Below are 21,788 nucleotides of genomic sequence, written 5' to 3'. Positions count from 1 at the left end.
AGTAGCTTCTTTGATGATTGGTAAGAGCTACACTTATTTGAGAGTGTAAGGATAAGTATTTAAATTATAGCTAGAAATTATTTTAGGAAAATGACAGTAATAGATTCTCTTCTAGAGTCTATGAGCTCTCCAACCATGGATAAATAAACTCCCTCCTGTTTATTGAGGAAACCTTAAGTCTAGTTGTTTCTCCTCCCACTGTTGTTTCCCCTTAAGATAATAGTGCCACTGATGCACCATTAGGGATTTGTCTTGCTAGGCTAGTTGGTGTTATGATCTGTAGGCTTTACAGGACTGTTTATAGGACTGTTGGTTGCTTCTCTTCCTTTCTATATGAAAACTAGTCCTCAGCAAGGAGATTTCCAGGTTGATTCCAGCTCAGTTCTTCTCAGTCCAGTATCTGAGGTGTGTGGAGTTTTCAGAACAAGGTCTTACTTTCAGGGGGCAAACCCAGAACAATGACAATAGCTAGCATTGTTTGGGGAGAGTCTTGGATTCCCATGACTAACAAAGGAAAGTTTCTCATGCCTGGCACTGGGGGCTTTGTTAGTACTCTCTGGTTCTTAGGAAAGCATTAACACATTAACACACACACACACTTATATATTGTAAAGTATTGTCTATTTTTTTCTCTAGTAGCTTTAATGTAAAAAGTGGGTTTTGAGAAAAAGAAAATATCTTGACCTGTGATTTTTTTTCTGGATTTTAATTTATACTGAAAGAGGCCAATTTCAAGCAGACGCTGATAAATGCCCTTGTTACTTCTTTTATACTGTATCTATCATTTTTGCTGTTTTACATTTTTAAATTAGCAGCACATATTTTATCAAGTAATATTTGATTAATGTTAAATTATTTGTTGGCTTACCTATTCTTTAACTATAATATCTAAATTGTGAACTTCTTTTACAATAAAAATACTAAGCTTTATTTATTCAAATTTTTCTTATTCAATAATTTAATAATATGTACTAACTCTGTTTAATTGCTTTCTTTGTCTTACTCCCAAGTTTCTTTTAAAATAAAAGAAGCATAGTTTTGCTTTTTATTTGTTTGAAAGTGACTACGAGAAGAACTCTTTTTCAATGGGAGCCCTTATACCCTAAGTTAGTGTATTTCACTACACTAACATAAAAGAAAAAACTTTAAAAACCTACCCTGCAACAATATTAATAAATCCTATAAAGGTCTCACCCTCACTTCATTGATAAAGCTTGTTCATATACTCCCTCCTGTTACAATAAATTTTATCGGTTCAGCCTAGGAAGCTGATAACTGACACAGAGTACTTTAAAGCTGCAAGCGCTATGGCCTGCTAGAATCTAAACTGATTCTAATCTACTTGTAAATTAAAACAAACTACTCTAAACCTCATAACATACATATATCCCAAGCACTTGCCAATCTGATCCTCAGGCCGCTTCTCCTTCCTTCCTCGTCCACTGTCAATCATCCTCTATCCCCTTCAACTGTTAATTCTTCGCTCCTCCCCCTCTCCAGGATTTCCCACCTTCCACTTCCTGTCCTTCTGTCCAGCTGATTGGCTAAACAGCACTTTATTGACAGTTATTACATCCACTCAAGACATTCCTCCACAATTCTCCCTTTTAGTCTAATTAAAAAAAAAAACTTTTACCTATACATTTATGTTATTACACCAATATACACACACAAGAACCACAAAACAATCCTTATATTCATGTTATACTCATAAGGTTTTGCTGTCTTCAACCCCATCAGGGACTTGAGAAGTAATAAAAGTAATTACTCGAGTAAACAGGAAGTACAGATTAACAGCTTCCAAAATGAAAAAGTGACAGGGACACTTTGCTGCCTGAACAGTCACTCAAAACTTCTTAACCGGTCTCCCAAGAAAATGTATCCCATTTTTGAGACAGGCTCGTTGCCTTGAGCAAAAGAAAAGGCATTGAGGTTATCCTTTTAAGTATATGAATTTTAGCCTTTGAGTTTTGGGGACCCAACTAGGCTGACCTGTACTTTGTCACCTGTAAGTCCTCGGTGTCTTTTTCCATCTGGTGTGACTGCCACCTGTCCCCCATGAAAATAGCTCACGTTTAGAGGGATAAGCCACCTGCCAGAGCAGTGACACCTCAACTCAGCATACAAAGACTTTTCGACCTGAGAGACACGCAGTTTGCATGTCTGTTAATGAAAAATTTGTCGGTTTCAATCCTGGGCTATTTTTGCAAGTAATTTATCAGCGGGGAGTCACACCCTGTGGAGGCTAGGCTGGTCTAGAACTCATAGAGATCCACCTGTCTTTTTCTCCATTGTGTTAAGATTAAGGGTGTGTGCCACTACCACCCTGCGCAGATATTTCATCTCAATTCCAGTCAAAATCTTCAAAAATCTCAAGTGATATTCAAAAATTAACAAAAAAATATAAGTCTTGGATCATTTGTGCCAATTTAGGTTTCTGTAAGGGAAGCCCTGTCCACCATTCTTTTGAATTTAGTTATTGCTAATTTGCATAGGTAGACCCTTTGCAGAGAGAGCTGACAAACACCTTGCAGCTAATAAGTTCTGAATTTCAGACGTTATCAACTCTATGGATAAGAGTTTGGTTCCTTCTTCCCTTCTCATTGTTGGTAACTTAGCTTAGCATCTCTCAGCTTTCTGCCTTTCTTCCTGAACAACAGCTAAGAAAAGGCCAAAAAGGATCAAGAGCCTTCTGCCATAGTGAGTTGGAGGGGAAACATAGCAGTCTATTTCCCCCACCAAACTATAACAAAGTATCCTTTTTCAAGGGATGGATACACTAAATACATTGGGCACCAATTTGTTACAATAAATTGTATCGGTTTGGCCTAGGAAGCTGAAAACTGACACAGAGAGACTGAAGCGCACTTTAAAGCTGCAATCACTGCGGCCTGGCAGAATCTAAACTGATTCTAATCTACTTGTAAATTAAAACAAACTGTTCTAAACCTCATAACATACATATATCCCAAGAATTTGCCAATCTGATCCTCGGGCCACTTCTTCCTACTTCCTCTTCAACTGTCAACCGCCTTCTATCCCCTTCAACTGTCAATTTTTTGCTCCACCCCCTCTCCAGGAAGTCCCGCTTTCCACTTCCTGTCCTTCTGCCCAGCTGATTGGCTAAACAGTGCTTTGATAGTTGTTACATCCACTCAAGATATTCCTCCATCCACACTTTCCCTTTTCGTAAAACCACAAATCTTAACTTAATGAATGTTATTTTGCATAATCCTAACCTTTACTCATCTTGATTTTCATATTGAGTGCATGAGAGTCTTTCAAATCCCTCACGGTCACATTCAAGTATAGTGTCATTATGCCAGCATTTCTTTCCTTCCGCCTCCCCAGATTTATTTATTTATTTATTTATTTATTTAATAATTTATTCTTATTACATCCCGATTGTTACCCCCTTGCTCATATCCTCCTGTAACCACTCTCCCTCCCTTGTCTGCCCTATTCCTCTCCCCTAGTCCTTTAATGGGGATGAGGGGACTCTCCTCCCCCACCATCTGACCACAGTCTATCCGGACTCAACAGGGTAGCCTGTATCTCCTTCCTCTGTGGGCCCACACGATCGCCTCACCAAGGGGCAGTAATCAAATCCTGAGCACCCGAGTTCCTGTCAGAGGTAGTCCCCAATTTCCCTCCTCCCCACTGGCCCCTCCACATAGAGAATGAGCTGTCCATCAGCTACATCTGATCAGGGGGTCTCGGTTCTCTGTATGTACTGTACTTATTTGGCGCATTAGTTTGTGCAGATGCCCCTGTATCCACCGCCTTGATGGTCTCCTTGTGGAGCATCTGACCTCTCCAGGTTCCACGATTCCCCACCCCACCCCCACTTTTCCATACAACTCTCAACCCTCCACCTAGAGTCTGGAAATTAAGTAGTGTTATATCCCCTATGGAAAGTTTCGCAAGAAAAAAAAAACAAAAAAACAATAAAACAAAACCCAGAGCCAGATGATTTCAGTGCAGGATTCTACAAGACCTTCAAAGAAGACCTAATACCCATACATTCCAAACTATTTCAAAAAATAGAAATGGAAGGAGCATTGCAAACTTGTTCTCTGAGGCCACAGTCACCTTGACACCTAAATCACACAAAGACCCAACAAAGAAAGAGAATTTCAGGTCAATTTCTCTTATGAACATTGATGCAAAAATACTCAATAAAATGCTCACAAACTGAATCCACAAACACATCAAAGATATCATTCACCATGACCAAATAGGCTTCATCCCAGGCATGCAGGGGTGGTTTAATATACAGAAATCCATCAGTATAATCCACCATGTAAACAAACTAAAGAAAAAAACCCCACATAATCATCTCCTTAGATGCCAAAAAAGCATTTGACAAAATCTAACACCTATTCATGTTTAAAGTCTTGGAGAGATAAGGAACACAAGGTACATACCTAAACACAACATGCCAGCATTTTTCTACCAATGGAGCTACATGATGGAAAAGGAATGTTGCCATTAGCTGCTAAACAGTGAATTTAAGCAAGCATTTTAACTGTAATGCCCCAGGAATGGCAAATGCACTCAGCACTGAAGGGACACATTTGAGTCACATCTCTTGCACAATTTGTGTTCTGGAAAAGTCTGTTAGGGAATCAGTGGAATAGCAGAATAAGCTTTAGAGTGTACGTAGAAAGTCTAAATGCACCAGCTGTGGTATTGCTTATGTCACCTCACTGTCTATCTCTTGCTTTCTTCATCTACAAATTAAAGACTGTGTTTAGATAATTTCTCAGGTTCTCATCCATTTGAGATGTTATAACTAATATGATTCTAAAAGCTGTTTCTGTTTGACTTAAAGCATATGGAAAAAGAATGTTGAGAAACAATGTGAGATAAACAAATTATTGTGATAGGTAATAGTGAACCCTGAGTGGAAAAACATGAGCAATGAGAATACCCTTCTTGCTCAACCTACTGACTTAGAAAACAACATAAAAGGAAGGATCAAAGTTGAAATAAGAGTTAGTTCTTCATTTTGATCAGAGGAAACCAGAGAAATTCAAACCGGAGATGATGTTGACTATAAAATAGGAAAGGGCTGCCAAGATGGCTCAGTGCTAAAGATGCTTGCCAGCAGTCATGATGACCTCAGTTCAATCCCTGGGTCTCATGTAAAGGAGAGAATCGAGTCTACATAACCTTGTGACACACACACTTCTACACACATCAAGTGTGTATACAATAACATTTTTAAAAGGAAAAGTTTTATTTATATATATTATACATATATACACACATACGCAGATACGCACACATGCATCTGTGCATATATATCTATAATAGGATAGTGTATGTGCCTTTTAGGTGCGAAATACTATTGTGGAAAGATTCTGATTTATTTATTTATTTATTTATTTGTAACTAGAAAGTCACAAAACAGGAACAGAACGGTCTCCCTCTGAATTCTACATGTTTAAAGCTTAGGTTAGACATGAAGGCATTGGGAGATGTGACCTTTTGGTAGATAATTCTGGTTCAATGAGTTCATAGGATCAGCCTTTAATTCAACAGGATGGGCATTCTATTTTCTTCAAGTAAACCTCAGAATTCATCTATTCATTTATTTATTCCCTGTATCTCTCTGTGTCTCTGTCTCTGTCTCTGTCTCTGTGTCTGTCTGTCTGTCTGTCTGTCTGTGTCTGTCTCTCTCTCTCTCCCTCCCTCCTTTTCCTCTTTTCTTTTATCTTCCCTCTCTCTATTCACAGAGAGAAAACCATGTAACTACATAATGCAGTCAGGCCCCACTGATCCAGAAAGGAAGTTTCACTTTAAATTGTCAGTTCTCAATTTGTGGGTCATGACCCCTTTGGTGGTGGTGGTGATGGGATCTAACAACCCTTTTACAGGGGTCACCTAAAACCATTGGAAAGCATATATATTTACATGATGATTCATAACAGTAGTGAGCTCATGGTTGTAAGGTAGCCATGAAAATGATTTTATGGTTGGAGTCACCACAACATGAGGAACTGTTGAGAACCACTGCTCTAAGCCAATCCCTAGCACTGTTTGGTGCTGGAAATCTAGCTTCCAGAGCTGTAAGAAGAAAATAATGTCTGTATAGGCCACCTAGTTAGAAATACTTCATTAGGGTATCGCTAGCTGATCATTATAGGGCTTAGGATCTTAATATGTACACACGCACACACACACACGCATATGATACTGTCCCAAATAATATCAGAAGTTACTATTTATTGCCTTGGCATTATGCAGTTCAGTACTAAACCCATATATAGAAAACAATACATAACTCTCACATCCTGTGATGTAGGTTACTAGGTCTCTTGAAAGTGTAAGTACTATGCCCAGGTCTAGCATGAGATGTTTTAAGACAGGAGGTTTGCTTTCATAGCCTATCCCTTTAACATTTTTTTAAAAATACTGCTTGGTTCTAATGTAAATTGTATTTTAAAAGGAGCTTAAGGAAAGTTCTGATCCTCAGAGTGAGACAATCATATGTGCATTCTATAAAGCTGCCTGGCCAGGAGGAGTGCAGACATGGAATGAAGAAAGGGAGTCGGGAAATTGCTAAGCCAGTTAGGAAGTGGCTGGAATGCCCCAGGAGAAGAGCTTAGGGCTTGCATTAGACCAGTATCAGTGCTGATTTTAGGTAGTGGCAAATTCCACAGGCATTTTGGAGGCAGAACGGATGACCTTTGTGGACCAATTAACAAGTTGAGACATGACTCCCCCTAAAAGTATGATTAACATCTCTGTTGATAGAAAAACAGATATGGGAAAGAACATAGACAGGCCTGTCTGGTTCTGTGTATGCAAATAGGACTGAGCAACTCGATCTTGGACTTCTGAAATCCGATGTTTACTGAAGCCACAGCGTGAAAGCTGGGGTTTATGGTAGGCCTCTTGGCCCTGAAACCTAGCTGGGGGAGCTATGAGAACTGCATGACGCTGTTATCCTAATACAGGAGAAAGTGAAGAAAAACTATAGGCCTGGAGAGGATATGGAGTCCGTGTAGCCGCAGAGATGTACGCGCTGCTTTCTGCGGGCTTTCAGACAGACTGACTGGAAAGGCTCATGCCTGCGCGTGGTGTCTTCGTTAGCCAGTCTGCCGCTCTTTGGGGAAGCATTGCTAGCCCAAATGTGAGAATTTCATTTAAACTATATATGTCTATGTATACTCAGACTTGTATGTATTCTCAGACTTGTGTGCATTATATGCTGCAGTCAGGCCTTTTGGCTACTTTATTTGGGTTCCTATATCTACCACTCATCCCAATCCCTTCCTACTTCTGAACACTAAGTAGGCAAGAGAGAAGATGAGAGGGGAAAGGAGCATAAACCTCTTTAGACTAGTTCCTGCTGGTTAGAGGGGTCGAGTTCCTTGGGGCAAGCCCAATCATCATTGTCAGCAAACAGCAGCCAGCAATCCAGCAACTCAGGAATGCAGTAAGAGCAAATGCATCGGCAGGGGCCAGCAGCAGCAAAGGCAGCAGCTGGGGGGCAGGGGATGACAGCAGTCGCCCCAGGCCTTCTAAGGGCTCTCCAGAGCGCCCCTAATTCCAAATGTAAACTATCTGCAGCTGGCAAAAACCATGTCCCCCACAAACACTGAATACAAGACAAATTATAGTTAGGGGCTGTGGACAATCTGAAGCAGCGCCATATCCTACACCTGGGATTAAAACAAAAACGTATTCATAAAACATAACTGGGCTTTTAAAGAAGCCAAACTTCTCACTCCAATATGTGACTTTAGGTAGATAATAGTTCCATATGATGTTTTTAGGCATCCTTATTGTTATTTTATATGCCTCTCTCCTTCTGATTCACCCCCTTCCTCACTCCCTATTTAAAGCCCCAAATTTCTTCCATTTCCCCCTTTAAGTCACTGTACCATGTTAGTCCCTCCCTATTGGTCCTCTTCACCCAACCCCCCATTCAGGCTGCTCCAGGATTCCCTACATAAACAAGGCCAGAACAAGTAAGACACCAATAGATAAGCTAACAACGCTTATTTATTAAAATAACAGGACCCTGAGCAGAGTGTTTATCCATGGTATGAGAATATCATGTTTGTATTTTATAACAGTACCTGACAGGAAGACATGAAGGCAATGAGAGCTCACGAGGTCTGAAGCCTACCTAGTCAAAGAACGAAGAAATGCTGAAAGCAGGAGAAATAGTCCTCCTCAGAGACAAGCCCAGTAATGGTTGTATTTACGTCATGAATATGTATACACACCTATGTACAGGCCAACAGTTAAGGAAAAAGAAAGGCCGTGAATCTGAGACAGAGCAAGGGGTTGTCCATGGGAGGGGTTGGAGAGAGAAAAAGGGAAGGAAAGAAATGATCTAAGTATAATTTCAAAAAATGTGAAGTATCATATTTTAAAAAGACAGATGAGTTTCCTTTTCTTTTCCAGCCTCAAAAGGCTTCCTCCAGCTCTTGACTTGTCACCTTTTCCTCTGCTAGTTCGGTGACCTTAATGTCCATTTGATCCCTACTCCAAATTTTTTGATGACATTCTACCCCACAAAAGGATGACAGTAGAAGATGGGGTTGGGAGGAAGTGATTTAGTGACGAAGGTGGCATTCTCCTGCCTGGCATTGGTGTCCTCATGAAAGAGGAGGGACCAAGAACTTGCTCTTCCTTTTCATGCAATTACAAATGACCATGCCACTTATAAATCAGGAATAGGTCTTAATAATTGCACCAAATTTGCCAGTGCCTTGGTCTTGTCCTTTCCAGTCCCCAAAGCCAGAAGCAATAGTGTTTTGTTGTTTGTAACTCACTAGTTTAGGTGTTTTCTTTAGCAGCCACCAGAAACAACAAAGATGGCTAGAAAAGTGAGCTGCGACCTTGTAAGCTCACATCCCTCCAGCCTTTCCCACTGCTCTCCATTACGTCCTAAGGACTTGTGCTTTCACTGATCCTCAGTGAACGCTCTATATTTAAGATCAGATGAGAAGATATTGGCTCTACCAACATGCTAGGCATGCAGACAGGATTATGTGGCTCTTCTTTAAGAAACTGCCCTTGAGGGTGCTTATCCATGTTTGTATCTGGCTTGGAAAACAAATTAAAGCTGACACATTAATAATATGAGATGCTTGGGATTCTTGGGCAGTGGACAAACAATATTAGGGAATCTGAATAATTACAGGCCAACAGGTGGCCTGTGGCATCCAACCTTCAGTTTGGAAGTTAGTGATTCATGACTTTGACAGTTATTCCCATAAGGACACTGAATGATGTGACCAGTGCAATACTAAAGAATCAAGAGATTTCTAGAAAAAGATCATTATAGACATTGCAACTTCTGCCTAACAGTTTGACTATTTTGTTTTTCTGGAATCCAAATTCCATATCATAAGGTCACTGAAGTCACATAGGAAGAAGAGCCAAGGGTAGAAATACACATCCCATCACCCAAGAGCACTTGATTAATGGAGCCATGTCTGACCTAGGCAATGAGAGTTAAGTTTTCTCTGATAGTTTCCTAGCCTGAAAAGTAAATTCTGGCTGGCTTTATATCCTATATGCTCCCCCTTTTTTTTCTTGTTGTGTTTTGATTTGTTTTTTAACACATTTTTATTGAAAAATAAAATAATTCATATTACATCTCACTTTCTATCCCATCCCCTACATCCTCCCATTCCTCCCTCCCTCCCACTTTCACCCCAATCCCCTTCCCTATGACTGTGACCGAGGGGGCCCTCCTCCCCCAGAATATGATGCTAGGGTATCAAGTCTCTTCTTGGTAGTCCGCTATTCTTCCTCCGAGTGCCATTGGGCCTCCCCCACAAAGGGACATGGCCAAATATGGAGCACCAGAGATCCTGTGAAAGTCAGTCCCCAGTCTCCACTTAACTGTGGAGAATGTTCTGTCCCTTGGTTCGATCTGGGTAGGGGTTTGATGATGACTGCACATTTTGTCCTTGGTTGGTGCCTTTGATCAAGCAGAACCCCTGGGCTCAGATCCACCCATCATAATGTTCCTCTTGTAGGTTTCTAGGACCCTCTGGATCCACCTACTTCCCTATCTCCTATATTTTTCTCACCTAGAGTCTCAATAGGATGTTCTCACCTCTATCCCACTTTCCTGGTAGGTGCAGACTTTCATGTGACCTTGGGCTAGTGTCCAATTATAAGCGAGTATATACCATTTGATGCTCCCCCTTTTTATTGGAAGAAATGAATTTAAAGTTTTTCTCATTTCTTAGTAGGTGCTACCAAGGAGATTTTAAATCTCACACTTTGTCTTAGGATGCTAATCGCTAAGTAGAAGCCCACCAATTTCTCTCTGACAACATCTCCTTGAACCTTATGCAGTGGATAGTCTTTGTTATCTATCTTAGCTTCTGTCAACTGGTTGTCTCTTTCCCACCATATTGTGCTTGTTACCTTGCCTCAGACCATAAAACAATGATCAGTAGGTCATAGGAATGGCCAATAATGAGCTGGAATATTTAAAGCATTCAGTTGTAACTTGTCCAAGGGTAACTCTTTGTAGAAATGAACAATTGTCAAACTTTAATGGTCAGTAACTTACAGTAGCCTGGGTTGGATAGACTGCCTGGATCATTGAGACGACACTAAGTGACAAGTCATCGGTTCTATCACAGGCATCAAGGAATTTTTGTAAAACATCATTGGCAAAGTCACACTTAAGGAGAAACTTAGATTATTTTTTAATTAAATTATATTTTTTGTTTTAAGTAAGGTCTCGCTCTGTAGCTCTGAATGGTGTAAAACTTGCTGTGTAAGCCAGGCTAGCCCCAGACTCACAGAGATCTGCCTGCCTCTGCTTGCCAGGGCTTTGGATAAAGGCAGACAGCACCACATTCCATTTCTCCCTTTTGACCACCAACAAAATAAAGATGTCCATAGTACTCACTTAGTTTTAACATTGTAAAAGAGGTCTTACTCAGTAAGACAAGATGATAGGAGGAAGACGAAGATGAAAGGCAAAGAAGGAGAAGGAGGAGGAGGAAAAGAAGAAGAAGGGAAATAACACCAAGATAGAAAGCTACCATTATTAGCCAGGCGATAGTGGCACATGCCTTTAATCCCAGCACTTGGAGGCAGAGGCAGGCAGATCGCTGTGAGTTCGAGGCCAGCCTGGCCTACAAAGTTAGTCCAGAACAGCAGAACAGGCAAGGCTACACAGAGAATCCCTGTCTCCAAACAAACAAACAAAAAACAAACAAACCAAAAAAAAAAAAGAAAGAAAGAAAGCTACCATTATTGGTGTGATAATAATATAGTTAAAATTATGTCACAGTTTGGCTGTTAGTACCTCTGCTGTATTCCTGCTCAGATTTCTTTTTAAGTGTGTGTAGCTGTGAGTGTCTGTGTGTGAGTACATGGATGGGAGTGCAGCTGTCTGTGGGAAAAGAGGCAACCCCTGGACCTAGAGTTATTAGGTGGTTGTTAGCCACCTGATGTGGGTGCTCCAAATCCAACTGGTCTTCTGCAGAGGCAGCGCTCGCTTCCAAGCACTGAGCTGTCTGCTCTGCTTCTCTCTTCCATATTTCTGTAGTTCATTAGTCTGTGGTGTTCAGGGGCTTCCTCTCCCACTGCTTTTCATGCTTTCTGCTGGGACTGTCTCTCTGTAAGTCCCTCACACCTCATCCTCTCTGGACAGGTTAAGGATTCACTAAATATGTATGGAACTGAGCTGCGTGGTAACACAGCCTTCCATAGTCCTGACGAGGAATATCAATTTCAGCTAGTCACAGTCTCTGAACCTGGATAGACTTGGAAAGCCAGAAGATGATATTCTACAAGCCTTGAGCTAAGACAATGACAGTACACATGGAAACAAATACTGCTCTTCTAACTGAGAGGCCTTTTCTCCGCCTGTCTGCCTATGTGCCTTGGTTCTGTTAAGTAGGAGATTACTAGAGTTCAAACTTTAAATGTCCCAGTGACCAACACATTAGATGGGTTTGGTCATCAATATTGTCGTTCTCTGGGGACAGAGTGGAACCTTTAGGTAATGTGATTAGTTCAACATTCTTAAGTCATCAGGATACTGTATATTTTTCCTCCCTTCTTTCCTCCCTCCCTCCCTCCATTCAGCCATCCCTTCCTTCCTTCCTTCCTTCTTCCTCTGTTTCTTCCTTCCTACCTTTCTGAAGTGAGCAGTATTTATCTGGGCTTCCGGCATAATATGCTACTCTGCCGCAAGCAATAGAGCGAGTCAACAATGCCCAGAAATCTCTTAAACACTCAGCTAAAACAGTTTCTCTTTTTAAGTTGATAACTAAAGTATTTATTTGTTGATGCAGTCAAAAGCTGACATGGGACTGGCCAAATTTACTTGGCTCAACGTTGGTGCTGGACCATGTTCTGAAAAACTAGAGAAGAGAGAGGCCTGTGATCATTAACGCCTTGCCTCTGTCGGGGTGATGGTCAACACCATGGCCTTTGCTCAAAGAATGCCATGCTTGCCAGGTGATGAATGCTTGGTGCACTTGGACCTTTTCATCCACACACTCTGCAGCATTAGGAAGAAAAGTTTTAAGTGAGATTGGAGCCTGGACAGATGGACATGGCCTGGCTCACCTAAGTGTCATCTTAAGCCAGCAATAGCAAGACACAAAGGCTGCTGCTGTTCTTTCATACATGTAGGTCGGAAATATGTTATTTTAGGTTGGAAATATGTTGTTTTTGCTAGCTTTCTACCACCCTGGTGAAAGCTGTGAAGTAACCAACTCACAAATGGGGGAAGATTTGTGTTGCCTAGTTTAGAAGCTTTCGTCCCCAGCTCATGTAGCTGCACTTTTGAGGCCTGCAGTGAGGCAGAGTGCCATAGTGGAAGTACATAGTAGGGCAAAGCTGCTTTCCCCATTGTGGCAGAAAGGAGAGAGGAAGAGACAGGGCGGCAGTAAGGGAAAGAGGGAGGAGGGAAAAAGAGAGAGATGTAAGGAAGAAGAGGGAAGTTGGGCATTTTCTGTGACAAGATTCATGTTTTTCATTGATTTTGGGAGAAATCAACCATTTTAATTTTAGTAATTTACCTCAACCATACAGTTTACTGCTAATTTTTAGAAATATAATTCATTGTTTTTATTCATTCCGTCTTCCATGTACCAATTTCACTCATATTTTCTATTTCTTTATCCCTGTTGTTTTTAATAGTCTTCCTTCAAGTCTCTGCTTAATTTTTTTTTATCCCCACATTATCCCCAGCTCACAGAATTTCAAATTTCAATAAATTTTGGATGATACAAGTTTTATCTAACTTTTTTGACTGCGCCTGAGGGTTTATGATGTTTCCTGACTTACTGGTGATAAAATGTGTCCTTGTTGGCTTTGTTAACATTTTCAGACAGAAACTCACCTTCAATGGAACTCTCTTCAGGGTTCCATCATGGCTGTATGGTCTAAAGTAGTTCAGTTTCAACCGGCAACATCCCACAAGCTCCCAGAAGAGCCGAGGAAATTTTGACCCATTGATTTATTGCTTTGTCTTTTGTTTTTAGTGTGTCTCTGTGGGGTGTGTGTGTGTGTGTGTGTGTGTGTGTGTGTGTGTGTGTGTGTGTGTGTTATGACAGTTGGGAGCAGGGAGAGACAAGTAGATCCCAGAGCTTGCTAGTCTTTGTCTCAGAAGATTGATAGAGAATGAGCAAGTCAACGCACACATGTGTGCACAAACACAAATCAATGTTACCAATAATTATCTTCCATGGCTTACATTTAAATACACGAGAGGCAAGTAATCTTAATCATGTGTTCTGTTATGCTCATACAATGATGGGTCCTTAAGACATACTGTTCAGTTCTACATCAAGCTAAGGTCAGAGAAGCATCTGAATGGACTGGTCGCCATGTAACCGTCTCATTACATCGTCTGCCCAGCAAAGGTCTATGCTTTCATTTGACTTTGCATTTCTGTTTGCGATCTTGCCATTTAGGTCACTTCTGCCATCTCAACAACAGGTGGTGCCATTGGATTATATTTGAATTTTGTGGGGGGGGGGGGAACGGAGTACTTTGCTTTTAAAGAGGATTCAGTTACTGCCTTTACTCTGTAACAAGATTTGATTTCAGAGTTTGAAAATGTGTGTGCCTAAATTATATTGTGACATAATTGTATTCTCCCAACACATAAATTCTAGAAACTCCAGGATATGTGAATGTTCTTTTGTTTAAAGAGCAATTAATAGCCAAAACCTAACCCAATCCAATCAAACAAACAACCAAAAAACAGATTTTAGTAGTTTGTTAAATAGCCGGGTATTTGCTTTAATATCTTAGGTCATAATAATTCTCATATTTTTCTTATGATTTTTAAAATATTGTTGTGTGCTATTTCCATTCTGAGGGAAAAAATATCTATCCTATGTGTACTTACATTTCTTCTTTTACAAATGCTATTTAAAAGAGACAAACGGTATATACTCACTTATATCAAGACACTAGTACAAGGGATACGTCCCATGAAAAACTTTACTTACCAGGAAAGTGGGTCAGAGGAGAGGACATCCTATTGAGACTTTAGGTGAGAGTAGCATGGAAGAATGGGGAAATAGAAGGATCCAGAGGGTCCTGGAAACCTACAAGAAGAACTTTATGACAGGTGGATCTGGGTCCTGGGGTCCTCCTCAAACTAAGGCACCAGCCAAGGAGAATATAGGCAGTAAACTTCGAACCCCTACCCAGACCTAGCCGACGAACAGGATATTCTCCACCGGTGAATGGAGAGTGAGATCTGACTCTCACACGAACTCTGGTGCCCCTTTTCTGACCACATCCCCTGGATGGGGAGGCCTGGCAGCACTCAGAGGAAGGATAGCAAGTTACCAAGAAAAGACTCGATACTCTAAGAGCATATATAGGGGGAGGAGGTCTCCCTCAATCATAGACATAGGGGAGGGGAGAAGGGGGGAAGTGGGAGGGAGGGAGGAATAGGAGGAAACAAGGGAAGGGCTAACAATCGAGATGTAATATGAATAAATTAATAAAAATAAAAAAGAAAAAAAAGAAAAAAAATGCCATTTAATATAATATTGGTGTTAGCTCTGCCAGACAACTCTTTGTAGTCAAGTGTTCCCAGGAATAACACTTTCATGTTGTTTCAAGTCACACAAGGATAGCTTGGGACTCCTGACCCCCATCTTCTCTGTCATAAAGAGAACCCAGAGAAAAGTACACCAGCTCTATCCTGCTCAGGGCTCTGTGTCCCCCAACCCTACATAAACAGGAAATGGTGTTTGTTTAAGGCAAGCTTTCAAAGCCACAGTGTGACCACAGAAGGTGGTGAGAAAGAGCCTTCACAAGTCATAGATAGGGAGATTAGCTAGTGGTTAGCCTTGGGAAATTCAGAAACCTCTAGCTCTTCCAAGTTAATAAGCACTGTGTTGTTGATTTGGGTGATTTGAAACCAATATTCTTCTTTAGTAATCCCAGAACTCTCAACTGTACAAATGCCAAGACATGAACCAAAATGATTTTTGAAGCTGTGTACTCTTCTGTCACACAACGTGCATGGGAAGATTGAATTTTAACTATAACCACCTACGCTTACTTTCTGGCAGAGTAAGGGAAGGAATTTAAAGAAAAAGACAATAGAAGGAAACAGTGACACTGAAGATCATGTGTTGCTACCTATGGACTTTGCCACAGTACTGCTCTGTGTTCATTGGATTGAAATGCAGGAGCAATTATCTCTTTGGCTTTCAGATCTGGATTTATATATCTATATCTATCTATCTATCTATCTATCTATCTATCTATCTATCTGTCTGTCTGTCTATCTACTTTAATTGACATATAAAGAGTGGGAAATACACTTTTACCTGACATAAAGAGAATGACAGAAAATCCCAGATGCCTTTTGTTAACATTCAATTCTCGTGTGTCACTGTATTGTTAATGTGCAGTCCCTAAACCATCTTGCTTGGCGTGATAGACTGTGTTTTCATCCACCCAGGGCTGGAGAGATGATTCACTGGGTAAGACTACTCACTCCGAAAGCATGGGGGACCAGGACCTCTATAAACTGACAAATGTGGCTGCACACACTGTAGCCCCTGCATTGTGGGGCTGAGGCAGGGTGATCCCGGGACCTTCATGACTAGTCACCCTAAGTGAAAACGGTAAGCTTCTGCTTCAGCAAGAGACTCTGTCTCGCGGCCGGTTGGTGGTGATGGCTCACACCTTTAATCCCAGCACTCGGGAGGCAGAGGCAAGTGGATCTCTGTAAGTTTGAGGCCAGACTGGTCTACAAATGAGTTCAGGACAACCAACGCTACACAGAGAAACCCTGTCTCAAAAATTCGAGGGAGGGAGAGGGAGAAAGAGAGAGGGAGAGAGACAGACAGACAGAGACAGAGACAGAGAGACAGAGACTTGGGGCTGGAGAGATGGCTTAGTGGGTAAGAGCACCACCTGTTCTTCCAAAGGTCCTGAGTTCAATCCCCAGCAACCACATCTCAGAGCCATCTGTAATGTGATGTGATGTGATGCCCTCTTCTGGCCTGCAGGTGTACATGCAGGCAGAACTCTGGCCTCTGTATGTGTATGTACAGGCACATGGACCCAAACACTTATTTGCATGCAACACACACACACACACACACACACACACACACACACACACACACACACACACTACACAGTCTGTCTTTCATCTTTTATCTTTATGTAAGGAAGTGAACAATTATTTTCAGTTAGATCAAACCTTTATGTTTTTTGACTTTTTGGTAGTAGAAAACATTCTTTTTTAATTCATGAAAAAATACAGTTCATTTTTTTCTTTAACACAGAACAATTGAGCAAAGTGGTTATGGGAATACACACGTGTTTCACATAATAACTGAAATTTATGTAACTTAAGCAAAAGATAAAAAGAGGGGGCTTCATGTGTTGTGGCTGAAGGTCATAGACGGCCCTATGGGTCTACAAGGATGGCAATTCGATTGTAATAGAAAATAATTTAGGAAACGAATCTCAGGGCATTGTCAGCATCCTTTTGTATAGGGAAAAAGTCCTAAGAATGGGAAATATTGGGTAAAATTTCAACTGGTATGAAAAAATAAGGAGGACATGTCACAAAAGAGGGGAAGCTAGGGAGAGGGTTACAAATAAGCCAACATATCATAGGAAGAAATATATGCCATAGGTGTGAGAATGATGGGTAGAAAATCAGCTCAGCTTTGGAGTGGCCAATTGAAGCCGTCCTTCTGGAATGCAGACGAAAGATTCAAGCAATTCATAAAGCACTGTTAGGTGAGTGGGCAAAGAATAAAGAGTGAAATAAAGGTAATTGCCAAGATTAAGCTTTGTAAAGAGAGAAAAGACATGCGTGGTGTTGGATGAGGCAGGAGGTGAGATGGATCTGGGAGAAGACTGGGGAGGGGAACCAGGGTCACACTAGATGTATGAAGAACTATTTCCAATAAGGTTTTTAAAAAAGATCTACACAGGCACCAAAAAAAATGATTTCTTGGAACACTGCAGATGGTACAGGCATAATAAGTACGCATTAGGTATTACTGAAATTTTTATTTGAAAATTTAAAAGTTAATAAATAATAATTGGCTGCATCAATGATTTCACCTACAAGTCATAGAAAAATATCAGTGTGAAATGGCTGGAACTAATAGGAAATGGTTTGTTAGGTTGGGATGAGTTAATCTAATGACTCAAAATGTCATTTAGAAAATGAATGTATTATTATTTTTTTTCCTTTGGGGAGATGCAATATGTTTTAAAGATCTATTTTTATTTCTTTGTGTGTGTGAGTGCTTGCCTGAATGTATGTATCTATATCATATGGGAGCCTACTGCCCTTAGAGGACAGGAGAGGGCAGTTGATTCCTTATAGAACTGCAGTGATCAATGATTGTGAGTTGCCATGTGGATGTTGGAAACCCAACCAGGATTGTGCACAAAAGCAGCAAGTGCTCTTAGCCACCCAGCCACCCCTCCAGCCCCAGAGGCAGGTATGCGTGTGAAGACAGGGTTTCACACTGAGTCTGAGAATGGCTTGGAACTCACAGTGTAGTCAAGGCCTTGATATCCTGGCAATGCTCCCTCCGCGGGCCTCTTGAGTGCTGAGTTTACAGACACTGGACGCCATGTCTTGAGCTCTATTCTACCACCCCCTGATCTGGTGTATATAACATACACTTCAGTAGCTGTTTCTTGTCACGGAATGAAGGACACCCCCTCTCCTTCACCTCCTCAGCCTGTGAACAAGTTTTTGTTTGTTTGTTTGTTTATTTGTTTTTGTTTTTAATAATTGGGTAATTTTGATAAGTTCCCTAGCCTTAGTTCTTGCCAGAGATTCTCTACGCTCTGATTGGCTTAGACTTGAACCAAAAATCAGTAAGTAAGCAGAGATTCTGTGATTACGAGAACTGGGGTGTATGAATTAGAAACTACCTGGCACCTAGGCCAGTTGATGCAACCACGTTGCTGCTACTATGGTACCTACTAAATCACCAGGAGTCGAAACTGATGCGAAGACACAAGGATCTTTATTCATACCTGGAGCCGGGCCACGACTGTCACCAGCGCAGTGGTATCCGGAGGCTACACTGCACTCTGGTCTCAGGGTAACTTATAGGTTGCGCCCCAGCCCCCTTCCACCCTCTCCCCCACCTCTACCAATGCCTCAGAAGCAGGCGAGTGTCCCAGCTTGCCAGTCGCCTATTGGTTAAGAAACATAAGGGTGTCTTGTGTTTTAAAATGATATGGTTAAGAGAGGGCGCCAGAATCACAAACAAAGGGCTCTAGACTTCGGGCTGGCCTCTTAGCAACTGTACCTCCAGTGGCCTGGAAGGCATGGAGCAAGGTCGGCCCTCCCTGCAACTGTTCTCAGGCCTTTAAGACTACTTCTTAAAACCTTGCCTCAGTGACCCTGAGATACAGATTTTAATCCTTTTTGGTCTCTCACTACAGAATGGTGGCAGAGCGGCTTTTGAGAGGACACCCAGGATCCTGACACAGCACATGAAGTACAGGTTTGAGACAGCTAATGCTACAAGGACATATTTTTGTGTTGGCATAGCTTGTAATAAATAGTTTTATGTTGAAGTGTGCTCCTTGTTTTTTTTTCAGGAATTGTATAATGAAGGGAATTTTCAGCTTTTCAAGGACATAACTTTAGATCTCTTTCTTCTGAAGAAAAATTTGTACACACACAAGAGAAAGGTGATACCAATCATATAGTTTTCCCATCAGCCTCTTTACTGTCTGCTCGGCTGTTAGACGGCATGGCAGCTCTCTCAGACCCGAACTTCAATATTAAAATTAATTAACTAACTCACTAATTAATAATTCCAGTGAGAGAGAGAGAGAGAGAGAGAGAGAGAGAGAGAGAGAGAGAGAGAGAGAGAGAGAGAGAGAGAGAGAGAGAGAGAGAGAGAGTGTGTGTGTTTTGTCTGCATGAGTTTATGTCCACAATATGCTTACTGGAGGTAGAGGTGGCTGTGAGCCACAATTTGGATATGTCATCTTAGTCTGTCATTGATGAAATTTATTGGATTATCCTTGCTTTTCTTGCCACTAGTGAGGAGGTCCACACTGCTAGCCAATGGCACGTGCCTGCTCTTCAATCCTTTACCCATTTTTTTCTTTTAATGAGTCCAGTCCTGGCCATACCATTGTTATATAAGGTTGTTTTCTGAGAAGCAGGCTTTGATGCTGCGTTTAGCATGTAGGGTTTTTCTTTCATGTGTCTCTGTTGTGTGTATCATGGATATGTATGTGTTTGCATGTCTGTGAGTGCATGCATGCACATATGCTTTGGAGGCTTGAGGCTGACTTGGGGAGTCTTCCTCAACTGCTTTCCACCTTCTTCTTGGAGGCAGGGTTGTGCAGTGAACTCAGAGATGACTAACACTGCTAGAAGCCACTTGCTCTGGAGATGCTCTGCAGATCCTGTCTCCCTGCCCCATACCCATCACTCAGACTATAGGTTCAGGCCACAACAACTGTTTTTTTTTTTTTTTAATGAGTATAAGAATAAGAACCCAGGGTCTAATATTTTCCATGCCAAGAACTCAACTGACAAAACCATCCTCCCAGACTATTTTAGACATATTTTTAACCAAGACACAAAATAGAGATTAGTAATAATATGTTAATAAAAACTAACTGCTTAAAATATTTTTTCTGTAACTTCTAAGATAAAGTACAAACACTAGCATCATAAAATATTGGCTTTGGTGTTTATTATTTAACAAGAAGGTGCAAGCAGAAGCCAACTAAAAATAGCATTCAAGTTCTAATAAACTCATATAATTAAATGTATCCAAGAGCTATGGGGCAAGTTCCAGAGAGAAAAGTGGAAAGCAGTGAGTTAAAAGCTCTGAGTAGAAAAGTTGATTTGTTTTGAAGGTACATATCAAGCATGTGGTAAGATCTCTAACGATCGGTGACCAAAAGAGAGATGGGGAAAGTGTGTTGGAGGACTGACTTCCGATGTGTTTGACTAAGAAGATGCGTGAGGAAGTTCTGCCGAGTGCTCTAAGCACAGACTGGTCCACTTACATCAGGACCACATGATCGGATGTACTCAGGCAGTGGAGTGGCCATAGACTTTACATCAGGTAAGGTTCTCTTCTTGAAGAAACTCTCTAAGCATAAATATCACTCTTGCATCTTATTGCATTATTTAGATATGGGACTCCGCTCGATACGGTTGAAATCCAACATCTCCGGATTAGCCATTTGCACTTGATTGATCTACGAAGATGAACTCCCCTTTCTCAGCCTCACTCTGCCTGATCTGGTAACCCCAGATATCCCCCCACCCTGATATTTTTTTTTATTATTTATTATTATTTTGGGGTTTGTTTGTTCATGTGCTTTTTTTTTTTAACTTACTTATTTATTCACTTTACATACTGGTCGTAGCCCCATCCCTCCTCACCTCCCATCCCCACCCTCCATCCCTCTCCCACATCCCCCTCCCCTTTTCCTCAGAAGAGGGGAGTCTCCCTTGCCATCCCACTCCCCAGGTTCACCGAGTCATATCAGGACTGAGTGTATCCTCTTCCCCCATGGCCTGGTCTTGTAAGGAGGGACGCATATCCCTCAGGAAAGATTATAGGCCTTACCCTTTCCTGATAAGAAACCGGTTTAGAGAACTCCTGGAGATACCCACCCTATGCTAAGGAGACTCTAGTCTCCAGCAAATGACCTTCAAGTGTACCTAGATGCTATTCCCTCATTCATAGGATAATTAAGGACTATGTTTTCCTTCTTGTGATAGGACCCCATGCTACTTCATGTAAGTGAGGTGTTGTACCAAGGCAAGTACATCAAATAAGTATCCTGGCACTTCTAGACCCAGTGAATCAGACACATTCACTCTCAAAGCCCTCCCCACTGCCCAAGGTTTATAAACAAAGGCTGGTGCTTTGTTCTCTCTCTCTCTCTCTCTCTCTCTCTCTCTCTCTCTCTCTCTCTCTCTCTCTCTCTCTCTCTCTCTCTGCCCCTCTGTTCTCTCATGCTCACCATTCCCCCACCAAGGCTGTCTAAGACTCCATTTATCTTGGGTCTGTACCAGGTCCTCTTCATTCATATATGTTATCAGATTTAGTTTAGTGTTTCAATGGGATTCTGGGATGTGTGAATGAGTGGGTCTTTTTTTTTTTTTTTTTGTCTTTTGTTTGTTTTTTGAGACAGCGGTTCTCTGTGTAGCTGTGGCTGTCCTAGACTTGCTTTATAGACCAGGCTAGCCACAAACTCATAGAAATCTGCCTGCCTCTGCCTCCCTAAGTGCTGGGATTATAGGTTTGCGCCACCGCATCCGCTATGGGTCT

Source organism: Acomys russatus, chromosome 9, assembly GCF_903995435.1.
Source record: "Acomys russatus chromosome 9, mAcoRus1.1, whole genome shotgun sequence".
Taxonomy (NCBI): domain Eukaryota; kingdom Metazoa; phylum Chordata; class Mammalia; order Rodentia; family Muridae; genus Acomys; species Acomys russatus.
Note: the sequence above shows the minus strand (reverse complement) of the source record.